This window comes from Rhodamnia argentea, chromosome 8, assembly GCF_020921035.1.
Source record: "Rhodamnia argentea isolate NSW1041297 chromosome 8, ASM2092103v1, whole genome shotgun sequence".
NCBI lineage: Eukaryota > Viridiplantae > Streptophyta > Magnoliopsida > Myrtales > Myrtaceae > Rhodamnia > Rhodamnia argentea.
Window position 1 is genome coordinate 17660443 of NC_063157.1, and position 12860 is coordinate 17673302.

General features: G+C 40.8%; 1 protein-coding gene and 1 long non-coding RNA gene across 6 annotated transcripts in view; both read right to left on the reverse strand.

Moving 5' to 3' along the window:
- Window positions 1-12860, reverse strand: part of LOC115730414 (protein HESO1-like) — a 73436-nt gene that overhangs the window by 40360 nt on the left and 20216 nt on the right. The gene's annotated exons all lie outside the window — the stretch shown is intronic.
- On the reverse strand, window positions 544-4157 carry LOC125316341. Its single transcript, XR_007199579.1, has 2 exons — window positions 4029-4157; window positions 544-692 (listed from the first exon to the last, which is right to left on the reverse strand). It is a non-coding gene; the product is annotated as an uncharacterized LOC125316341 (long non-coding RNA).

Here is a 12860-nt window from a genome sequence, read left to right on the forward strand (position 1 = left end):
ACAATTTGGAAACAAGTAATCACGCTCTAATACCAATGTGGGAATATGAAGCCCATTCTATCTATACATTCAATTTGCGGAAACATGCCCAATGGATCACTTGAATCATTGATCGAAGCGGGTACATCACGAGGACATATCTTAATTGTCACGGATTAAGTGTGTCTTTGCGATCTCGAACGTTCCTTCATGTTGAATGCCAATCAACAGTGAGTTGGGAGAGAGCATACGTCATTTTTATCTTCTTGAATGTGACAGACTAAAACGGGAGGAGAGAGAGCAGCAGTTTTTACGTCATTTGAAGAAATGTGACATATCATGTTTCAAATAGCGGTTAATCGCTAGTGGACAGGTGATTGCCCGCATGGACGGACACCATAAGTCCCACGCACCAATAGGGACAAATGGAAAAAACTTAAAAAACGCATGTTTAGAAATGAGAGAACTACAATCCTTCCGAAAATATATATGCACATAATATTACCGATGGCTCGAAGTATCAACCGTAAAATTGCCAACATATGGTTTTTCCGCTTCTTGTTTGCTGTTGAGGAGATGTCTGAATCGTTAGGTATGTCAATGGAGATGTCCAAGTCCCTCCATCTAGTGAAAAGACCATAGACGAATGATCCAAATGGTTCCACAATCGCACCTGTTTGAACAATGTCAAAAATCTCCAATGCCACAACATTCTATATTTGTGACACATTCAAAATCTACTCAGTACTCATTACACAGGCATCAAGTAAGAGAAGTGTAAGCCTTCCAAAGATGGGTCACTGTTAATACCTAAATTTTATTTTTCAAAAAATCATTCATTTCAAGCAAAAAAAATGAGAACTAGTCATAGTTCTCATCAAAAATAAAATTCTCATGCATTACATATCTATTTTTCATCGATCGTGCATATCAATGCATTCAGGCCAGAGGTGAGTCAATTGAGCTTAATTTGGAAGGCATTTGGACCAAACACAGTTTGAAATTTTCAACCAAGCACAAAACAGATGTGCCGAATTTATTAAGCAAATTGAACCTGGTTTCAAGCCCATTTTAATTCATTCAAGCTTAATTATTTAAATAAGGCTTTCAGTTAAATGTCCATTATTTAGAAAAAAATCCTTAATTGGAATCTGAGAATGTACTATGAGCCCATAGTTTGATCAAGACAAATTTGACTAAGGCATTACAAGGGCTGGCCAAAATTCCATGATGGGTTTGGTCCTCAATTCGATTTCAAACTAGCCCATTTTAGCTCTTATAATTATGTAAGGCCCTTAGGTAATTATCCATTTGATTAATTAAGGTCCGATTAGGCCCGAAATCATGAAATAAGCCCATAAGAGCTTAGGAATTTTGGCCAACTCATATGGAGCTCCATTTGGCAAAAAATTCTTAGTATTTTAATTGATTATGACTCTTTAAAGATCAAAATTCAGAATTTATTAAAAGAGTCTTATCTTAACAAGATATTAGGATTTTAAGGCACTAAAACTCTATCCCTATCTAGCTGAGAATAACAAAGAGTTTTGCCGGATCAAGACTCTTCCGGGATCAAAAAATTTGATCCAACGGTTATCATTGAATCCTACTCTAGCTAGGATTACAAATCCGATGGTCCACGGCAACTCCTACTCCAACTAGGATTGCTTAATTGAAGCTCTATATATACGAGACCTTGGCTTACACAAGAGAGGATGAGGGGCATTCTCTAATATATTCAGTTAAGAAAATTCAGAACAAAGAGAGAGAGGCATGTGTTCGGTTCTTCCTTGGCCGAAGCTCTTGCATCGACGGCACTTTTTACCACCAGCGACGCGTGCTTGAAGCTACTTCTGTTCTTGCTCGTGTCTTTATTTCTGCTCCCGTTGGTGGTCTCCTTTGAGGTGGTAGAATCCCAGCCGTGTCCACTCGGGTTGCGGTCACCATCATTGCGCCATCTGCTCTTCATTCAACCGAAGTGCTATCCATCATCCTTGCCTCATCTTGGCGCCACAAAGAGCTGTTGTTTCTCGTCTTTGAAGGATTTGTGAGCTGCCGCAAATAACCAGGACAAGAATCCCGTCACAGCCTTTTGCACCATTGTTCCAGCCACATATTCAGGTTGATCAGCCCCTGTTTTACCAATTTTGAAAGTCTAACCTTATTACTACTTGTGTTAGGCTGTTTATAGTATTTTGGCAGCAAATCGAGCTCAAAAAGTGATAGTTTTGGATGAAAATCTCAGGTTGTACGTGCTGCAAATTTAGCTTGAAAAAAGGTGAATCTCTCAACTTTTGGATTGCAATTCATGCTCATTTACTTGGAAGCTTGCATAGATGTCCCAATACCTTGATGAACATATTTGATTTGCAATTAAAAATTGAGAAGTTCAAGCTTTTTCTATCAAATTCGTGCTAGAACCGAAAATTGATATTTGCCACGTAAAAATTCTGACCTTATTGAGTAAATTCGGTTTAATCATAGAAATTGCTTGAATAATCTCGAGAATCGATGTAATTTGGTTGGAAAAACTCTTTTCTCAAAGCTAAAATTGGTCAACATTTTTCTATGATCTAAATCGAATCGGAAAAGGTTGAATTTTTGGTGAATTGGATAATGACATTCGGCACACATGTCACACTTGGCCGAATTACTCTATGCTCGTGGATGATCCATGCTTTGAATTTTATCTAGGATTAGTTAATCGACATTATCCTCGGTTATTTGATATTATCTCTATGTGGTGGATGAGGTTTATTAGCCTAAACTCTATCTAATCTTTGAAAACATTTGAATTGGATAATATCGGATTTGCTATGGATTATTCTTAGCTTTGAATGTTTATCTCTAATATGTGAGTTAGTTGGATGCCTTATCTGATCTTATCTTTTGTGGTTTGAGTGAATATCTAATCTTGTGGATAAGGTTTGATCTAGATTTGATGTTTATCTTATTTTTAAGAATTATCTGAAGCTTAATTTTCAAACCTTAAAGATAATTTTCTCAAATTGCATCAAATTTTGGATGAGGAAAGGTGGACCCTACTCTAATATTTTTGGCCAACCCTTTTAATTTTTAAAAATTTAAATTAATTGACTTATTTTTATTTTATTTTTGTCATTTTGTTTGATTGCTTGGTTGTTATAAAGTTTGCACAATCATAAACAAGCATGCCCATAATATATGCTCCCACGGAAAATAAATTGCATGCCTTGATCATGATCTTATGGAATGGGATTGTAATTTAGTATAGAATTTTTGTGTTTTGCCCTTTGGGAAAAGGGATGATGTTATTCTATACGTTTATCCACATACTGGCTCGAATCTTCGAGGATGTAGGTGATAAAATTCTGCTATAGCCCAAATCTTTGGAAATGAGTGAATTTATTAGAAAATTCGGAATTAAAAGGTATATTATGTGCATTTTTGTTTATTTTTGTTCAAACTTTTGGTTGTTTTATTTTGCTGAAAAAACACAAAAAAATCAAATCCTTTTTTCGCATATCATACAGTTCCATTTTTTTTTTCAATTAATCATTAAATTCATTTCGATCAATCGAAAAGGGCTTTTTGCATGAAAATTGATATGGAAAGGGCGTTAATTTTTCCAATTAGCGTAACCAAGTCCCCGAACTCACTTTCTCTAGTTCGTAGGAATAAAATACTCCTCCCGCTATTTTATATAGGTTCCTAATCAACCTACCGTAAACGATTAGTGGCGGCTCCAATTAAATAATTTTTTCATGAATTAAACCTAAGTTGCAATTCGGTATGATTTGGGAGGGTCCGAATTAGGTTAGTTGATTTAATTAACCCGATAATCGGTTAGCCCAAGTTTAGGTCACCACAGCTACACTTCCAAATACAAAGATTGAATATAGTTGAACGGAAATGGAAAACCTAGGGAGAACTTAAGCTCTGAGATACATTTTGAATGGTAAAATCTGGAGAACAAGCATGCACATGGTGCATAATTTCCTGCGAGAGGACACAAGCTATACCCCAACAACCATAAAACACACCGTCCCACTACATTGAAGCAAGCATACCTCGAAAAATGTCCATAGAATGAACACTAGTTCACGGCTCGTCGATAATTTGGTTTTGAGCTATCATGTCCTCCGGTGATGGTTTAATTGCAGAAAGAATATCATCCAGTGTTTGCTCCATTACTCTACCTATAAATCAGTAACAAGAAGTTTAAACATGTGGCGGGAGGTGAGGATGGGCATGAGAACTACTCAAAGAAATGGAATAACACATATACCCTATGCCTTGCACAGCAATGTTCATGTCTTTTATCTTCGATACAAGTAAAATGAACACAATGGCACTAGTTTTTCATATCATTCCATCCAAGAGAAGCTCAAAGCTGCTGGTTTCATGGCATAACAAAGAGCAGCAAATCAATAATACCAATAGGCAGTCATCCAAGAAGTATAGGGAATTTCATTCTCCAAGGAAAATTTTCAAAGTGAAAGTGCTCTCTGGACCACTCAAAAGCAACCATCGACTACATGAAAAGAGAATTTATTGGAAATTAATTATTGTCTAACATATAATGTACAAAATCCTTCAACTGCAGTCCCTTTTGCTTTTGATAATTGTAAATGCTAGCATGATGAGCACAAATCACTCATGTGCATGATTGATGTGAGAGAGTGGGAGAGTGGTTCTTGAAAGAGAGGATGGTGAAGAAAGTGGGGATGATGGAGAAAATGGCATTACAAAGGTAATTTATCCATCAAAATGACAGCTACAACCTCATTAACGCAGAGGAATAGTAACAAGAAGCTCTTTCCAAGGGATATCTTGAAAAACCGATTGAAAAATATATCCAATTACATAGGGTGGGTGTCCTTTATACAGATAGGACCCCTTTAAGAAATTAAATACGAATCAAATCTAATCCTAATCAAATAAGAATCAAATCTAAATCAACAAAATTCAAATCAAATATCGCGATTGGATATATCGCAAAGTTGCCTAAAACATAAAACTACTCAAAAACCTATCTAAACGACTCCGAAATGCGAAAATCCATCGTACATCACGGAAAAGCTGTGAGTATTGATCAGAAGGTCATTTCTCTTCAACGGACCAAATTAGAGCGCAATCCGAGGTCACCAACGCCAAATCAGTGAAATCTACCTCATTTCTGAAAATTACGTTTTTCCAAAAAATCACACGCCAATTGTTCTACATCATTCTCCTCCTCTTCGGAAGAACTCATCCTCGAGGTATGATCGGGATAAAAGGGAGTCACTAGAGAATGATACTCGAAAAGGTCAGCAACATTGAATGTCGGAGAGATGTTAAATCACCAGCAAGATCAACAACATAAGCATTATCATTAATCTTCTTTATGATTTGGCGGGGGCCAACTTTCTTTCGCTACTGCTTGTTATACGTACCAACAGGAAAACGTTCTTTGCGAAGGTAGACCATGACTTCATCACCCACATCAAATACCCTCAAGTAGCGATGTTTATCTGCAGCAACTTTGTAGGTAGCGGTGGAAATTTCTTCACATTGCTTCACACCATCTTGTATCTCCTCAAAACTTTGTTGCTAAATGTTCAGCCGTAACATTATACCTTGGGACTTTAGGCAAAGGTATAAGTTCTAATGTATGCTGTGGAGTTCGCCCATAAATGACTTCAAATGGTGATTTGCTAGTGGAACGAGCAACCGTATTATTGAAAGCAAACTCAGCAGGAGCAAGATATCGGTCCCATTGCTTTGGCATGTCACTACAGAGGCACCGAATGATATCTGCCGTGGTCCGGTTGACGACTTGGGCCCGACTATCGGCCTAGGGATGAAAGGAGATGCTATATTTTAAATCCGTCCTAAATAAATGCCACAAAGTCCTCCAAAAATGGCTCATAAACTTGGTGTCACGATCGGAGGTGATCGTCTTGGGCATACCATGTAGGCAAACTACTTCACAAAAGAATAAGCTTGCCACGTGTGAAGCATCAGAAGTCTTTTTGCAAGGAATGAAGTGTGCCATCTTTGTGAACCTATCTACCACCACAAAAACAGAATCCATACCTCGTTGGGTTCGAGGAAGACCCAACATGAAATCCATTGAAATATCCTCGGACCCGAAGGAATTGGTAGAGGAGTGTATAAACCAGTGTTTTGAGAATGACCCTGGTAGTCCGACAAATGTAGCACTTTTGAACAAATCGCCCAACATCCCGCTTCAATTGAGGCCAATAGAACCGCACTTCAACCAACGCAACAGTCTAATCTCCTCCCAAGTATCCTCCGAGTAAGCCTCCATGACGTTCTCGAATGAGTTGTTCTCGCAAAGAGCTACGGGGAATGCACAATTTATTACCAAAGAACAAGTACTTATCTTCAATTATCATGTCTCCATGAGAACCTGTCGTCGAACACCGCTTCCAAACATCTTGGAAATCGTCATCCTCCTCATAAAGAGAACAAAGATGGCCAAAGCTTACCATGTCGGTGCCCATGGTCACAAGTGTTTCAGCACGTCGGCTGATTGCATCCGCGACCTTGTTCAAGTGGCCCGCCTTACGACGAAGCACAAAGTTGAATTGCTCCAAAAAAGAGACCCAGCGCGCATGCATTCGCTTTACATGCTTCTGACTCTTTATATACTTCGGTGCCTGATGATCGGTGTTAAGGACAAACTCATGCTAATAAAGATAGAGTTGTCAATGCTTAATAGCTTGCACCACAACGTAGTATTCTTGCTCATACGTAGACCATCACTCGCGGACATCATTAAGTTTCTCGCTAAAATAGGCAATAGGCTTACCTTCTTGGGAAAGGACAGGGCCAATTCCAACACCAGAAGCATCGCAGTCCAATTTAAATACCTTCTCAAAATCAAGGAGCATCAATATTGGCGCCATGGAGAGCTTTTCTTTGATGAGTTTAAAACTGGTCGCAGCTTCATCACCCTAATAAAACTTTCCTTTCTTTAGGTACTCGGTGATTAGGGCCATAATGGTAATGAAATTTCGAATGAAACGTCGATAGAATGTCGCAGGCCCATGGAAGTCGCGCGCCTCACCAATGATCTTGGGAACTAGCCAATCGCGAATGACAGCTACCTTTTCTGCATTAACCTGAAGGCCCTCCTCCGCTCCCACAATATACCCCAAGAAAAGAAGTCGATCTGTCATGAAGCTACATTTCTTTATATTAATGTATAGTTGGTCTGCCCGCAAGGCTAACGAAAAGTCCATTAATTGCTCCACGTGTTGACGATCATCTTAACTATATATAAGGATGTCATCAAAGAAAGCCACTACGGATTTGCCAATAAAAGATTTGAGGACTTGAGTCATCAGACGCATGAAAGTGCTAGGTGCGTTGGTGAGTCCAAACGGCATGACAAGCCATTCATACAAACCTTCACTCATTTTAAAAGCTGTCTTCCACTCATCACCAGGGCGGATGCGAACTTGGTGGTATCCGCTACGTAGATCAAGTTTCGTGAAGAGCCTCGATCTAACTAGTCGATCAAGCATATCATACGGTTGAGGAATTGGAAATCTACACTTGACAGTAATCCAGTTAATGGCACGGCTATCAATGCACATACGCATACTTCCTTCTTTCTTTGGCGTGAGAAGTGCAGGGACGGCACAAGGGCTCTTGCTCTCGCGCAAAAAACCCTTTCGAAGCAGCTCTCCCACCTGGTCTTGTAGCATTTGATTCTCCTTTAGATTCATCGGATAATGCGATAAATTAGGGAGGCTTGCACCTGGAAGAAAGTCAATCTCATGTTGGATATCCCTCAAAGGAGGTAATCCATCGGGCAAATCCTCCGGCATAACATCGCTGAATGCCTTCAACAAGGGTTGTAGAGCCTCGGGAATACAAACCACAATTCGTTCATCACCCCTATCCACAAGCATGTACATTCCCTCCCGTTTACGAACATTTAGCATAACATCAACACCTTGCTTCTTCGGGATCCGGGGAGAATCGTTCTTCGATTTCAACGTAATTTTTACTTTTTTCACACAAAAGAATAAGTATTCTCTCGGGCCCGGTAAGTGATGTCAACATCATATTGCCATGGTCATCCCAGCAAGAGATGGCGTGCATCCATCTCCATAACATCGCAAGTAATAGTATCCATATAGGATTTCCCAATTGACATAGGCAAACGATATAATTGCTTTACCTTGAGTTCGGCTCCCTTACGAATCCACCCGATTGTATAAGGGGAGGGATGCGACACTATTTTCAATTGTAAGTGATCCACCAAGGTCTTTAACACTATATTCTCAAAGCTTCCGCTGTCTATGATGATATCACGGACTTTTCTGTTGACAATACATCAACTACGAAAAAGCAGATTTCGTTGGGTGACTTTTCTTTGCGAGGCGAGTAATAATCTTCGGACGACGCAATTAACATGCTCGCCCTCCTCATCCTCATCCTCTTCTTCATCTACCCAGTCGTCTTCATATACGTAGTCATCGTGCTCAACTATATTAACCATCTTCCGTTGTGGACAATCGCTTGAATGATGGCCCCGTTCGTTACACTTGTAGCACTTAATCGATGGCGGTATGGCATAAGGCTTCTGGGAATTCATATTGGAGTTACGATTGTTTGCACCAACTAGTTCCTTGGACGATGGCCCCGTTGTACTCCTCGAAATTCGGTTCGTATCGCCGGGTTGCTGATTTGAAGAGCTCGACACGTCTAATTGCCTTCCTCTTCCGAACGATCCACGACCAAAGTAATTGTTAGCCCGAGTAGTTGGACTCGTCTTCTCCAGTTGCATCTCAATCTTTCATGCCATCTCTTGGGCATCCTCAACAGAAAACACACGGTGTAAAGAAAGGCGATCCCGAATATTTAGTCGCAAGCCGTTGATGTACCTAGTGGTTTGTTGGGCTTCCGACTCGCCTTGGTTGTTGCGGGCGTAAAGTCGAAAAAACTCTTCCGTATAGGCTCGAACCGATCGGTTAGCTGCTTGCAATTCTGAAATTGCTGAAACAATAATTGTTCATAATTAGTTGGGAGGAACCGTACCTTCAACATTTGTTTCATCCGATTCCACGTTCGGATGGGAGCTCTTCCTTGTTGACATCAAGTTAGTTGCGTATGCTCCCACTAGGCCGAGGCGCCGCCCTTCAACTTATATGCTATGAGTTTTACTTGGCGATCCTCTTCGATCTCCATGGCATCGAAGAATTTTTCAACCTCCCAAAGCTAATCAAGAAAATCTTCAATATTTAAATTACCATTGAAGGATGGAAGATCAACTTTCAATTGGTATTGCTCAGGATCTCGTCAGTATCCCCTATGTTGGCGACCCCCACGAACATGGTCATCTTGGAATTCCCCATGTCGGCAGCCTCCACGAACAAGTTCATGCTTGTCCTGGAAATCTCCTTCTTTTTCTTCTTCTTCGTAATCCTCAACATAGGCTGGTTGCCTTTGTCGGAGATTTGCCCCACGTTCTATAGCTACTTCCGGAACTCGAATGGCCTAGTCACGTTCGACTAGAAGATTACCGTGTATGGGATTTGTGGACAAACGCTGGATGGTAACAAGGAATTCTTGAAACCTCCGTTCATTTTGCTCCACGAATTGGTTGAACTCAGCCCGCGTAATCGGGTTGTTCATACGGCCCTCGCCTACGGGGTGATTGATATTGGCGTTATTAACCATCGTCATAGGAGAAACCTTGCTCCGATACCAAATGACGCGGAGGAATAGTAACAGGAAGCTCTTTCCAAGGGGTATACTAAAAAATTGATTGAAAAATATATCTGATTACATAGGGTGGGCGTCCTTTATATAGATAGGACCCCTTTAAGAAATTAAATATGAATCAAATCTAATACTAATCAAATAAGAATCAAATCTAAATCAACAGAATTCAAATCAAATATAGCAATCGGATATATTGCAAAGTTGCCTAAAATAGAAAAACTGTCGAAAACCTATCTAAACGACTCCTAAACGCGAAAATCCATTGTACGACACAGCCCAAGTGTAAGTATTGATCAGAAGGTCGTTTCGCTTCAACCAACCAAATTTGAGCGCAATCCGAGCTCGCCAGCCCCAAATCGGTGACATCTACCAGATTTCGGACGATCACGTTTTTCTAAAAATCACATGCCGGTTGTTCTATATCATTCTCCTACTCTTCAGAAAAACTCGTCCTCAAGGTATGATCGGGATAAAGGGGAGTCTCTAGAGAATGATACTCGAAAAGGTCGGCAACATTGAATGTCGGAGAGATGTTAAGATCGCCGGGAAGATCAACAACATAAGCATTGTCATTAATCTTCTTTATGATTCGGTAGGGGCCAACTTTCTTTCTCTTCACCTTGTTATACATACCAACAGGAAATCATTCTTTGCGAAGGTAGACCATGACTTGAAGCGGCAATGTTTATCTGCAGCAGCTTTGTAGGCAGCGGTGGAAATTTCTACACGTTGCTTCACACCATCTTGTATCTCCTACAACTTTGTTGCTAAATGTTCAACCGTAACATTATACCCCGGGACTTTAGGCAAAGGTATAAGGTCTAATGTATGCTGTGGAGTTTGCCCATAAATGACTTCAAATGGTGATTTGCCAGTGGAACGATTAACTATGTTATTGAAAGCAAACTCAACAGGAGCAAGATATCGGTCCTACAACTTTGGCGTGTCACTACAGAGGCACCGAATGATATCCCGCCATGGTCCGATTGACGACTTCAGTTTGACCGTCGGCCTTGGGATGAAAGGAGATGCTATATTGTAAATTTGTCCCAAATAAATGCCACAAAATCCTCCAAAAATGGCTCAAAAACTTGGTGTCACGATCGGAGGTGATCGTCTTGGGCACACCATGTACGTGAACTACTTCACGAAAGAATGAGCTTGCCGTGTATGAAGCATCAGAAGTCATTCTGCAAGGAATGAAGTCTGCCATCTTTGTGAACCTGTTTACCACCACGAAAACATAATCCGTGCCTCGTTGGGTTCGGGGAAGACCCAACACGAAATCCATTGAAATATCGATCCACGGACCAGAAGGAATTGGTAGAGGAGTGTAGAGACCAGTATTTTGAGAATGGCCCTTCGCGTACCGACAAATGTAGCACTTTTGAACAAATCGCCCAACATCCCACTTCGGTTGAGGCCAATAGAACCGTTCTTCAGCCAACGTAACAATCTTATCTTCTCCCAAGTGTCCTCCGAGTGAGCCGCCATAAAGTTCTCGAATTAGTTCTCACAAAGTGCTACGGGGAATGCACAATTTATTACCAAAGAACAAGTACTTATCTTCAATTATCATGTCTCCATGAGAACCCGTCGCCGAACACCGCTTCCAAACATCTTGAAAATCGTCATCCTCCTCATCAAGAGAACGGAGATGGTCAAAGCCTACCATGTCGGTGCGTATGGTCACAAGTGTTTCAGCACGTCGACCGAGTCTATCACGACCTTGTTCAAGTGGCCTGCCTTATGATGAAGCACAAAGTTGAATTGCTCCAAAAAAGAGAGCCGGTGCGCATGCATTCAATTTACATGCTTCTGACTCTTTATATACTTCGGTGCCATATGATCGGTGTTAAGGACAAACTCATGCCGATAAAGATAGGGTTGCTAATGCTTAATAGCTCGCACTAGAGCATAGTATTCCTACTCATACGTAAACCATCACCTGCGAACATCATTAAGTTTCACGCTAAATTAAGCAATAGGCTTGCCTTCTTGGGAAAGGACAAGTGCCAATTCCAACACCAGAAGCATCGCGATCCGGTTCAAATACCTTCTCAAAATTAGGGAGCATCAATATCGGCATTGTGGAGAGCTTTTCTTTGATAAGTTTAAAACTGGTTGCAGATTCATCGCCCCAATAAAACTTTCCTTTCTTTAGGCACTCAGTGATTGGGGCTATAATAGAACTGAAATTTCGAATGAAACGTCGGTAGAATATCACAAGCCCATGGAGCCGCGCGCCTCACCAATGATCTTGGGAACCGGCTAATCGTGAATGACAGCTACCTTTTCAGCATCAACCCGAAGGCCCTCTACTCCCACAATATATCCCAAGAAAAGAAGTCGATCTATCATGAAGCTACATTTCTTTAGATTAATGTACAGTTGGTCTGCCCGCAAGACTAACAAGACACCCCTTAAATGTTCCATGTGTTGACGATCATCTCGACCGTATATAAGAATGTCATCAAAGAAAACCATTACGGATTTGCCAATAAAAGATTTGAGGACTTGAGTCATCGGACACATGAAAATGCTATGTGCATTGGCCAAACGGCATGACAAGCCATTCATGCAAACCTTCACTCGTTTTAAAAGCCGTTTTCCACTCGTCAATAGGGTGGATGTGAACTTGGTGGTATCCGCTACATAGATCAAATTTCATGAAGACACTTGATCCAGCTAGTCGTTCAAGCATATCATCCAGTTGAGGAATTGGAAATATATACTTGAAAGTAATCTGGTTAGTGGCGTGGCTATCAATGCACATACGCATACTTCTATCTTTCTTCGACGTGAGAAGTGCGGGGATCGCACAAGGGCTCTTGCTCTCGCGCAAAAAAGCCCGTTCAAGTAGCTCTCCCACCTGGTCTTGTAGCATTTGATTCTCTTTCTGATTCATCCGATAATGCGATAAATTAGGGAGGCTTGCACTTGGAAGAAAGTCAATTTCATGTTGGATATCCCTCAAAGGAGGTAATCTATCGTGCAAATCCTCCGGCATAACATTGTTGAATGCCTTCAATAGGGGTTGTAGAGCCTCGGGAATACAAACCACAGTTCGTTCATCACCCCTCTCCACAAGCATGTACATTCCCTCATGTTTACGGGCATTTAGCATAACACCAGCACCTTGCTTCTTTGGGATCTAG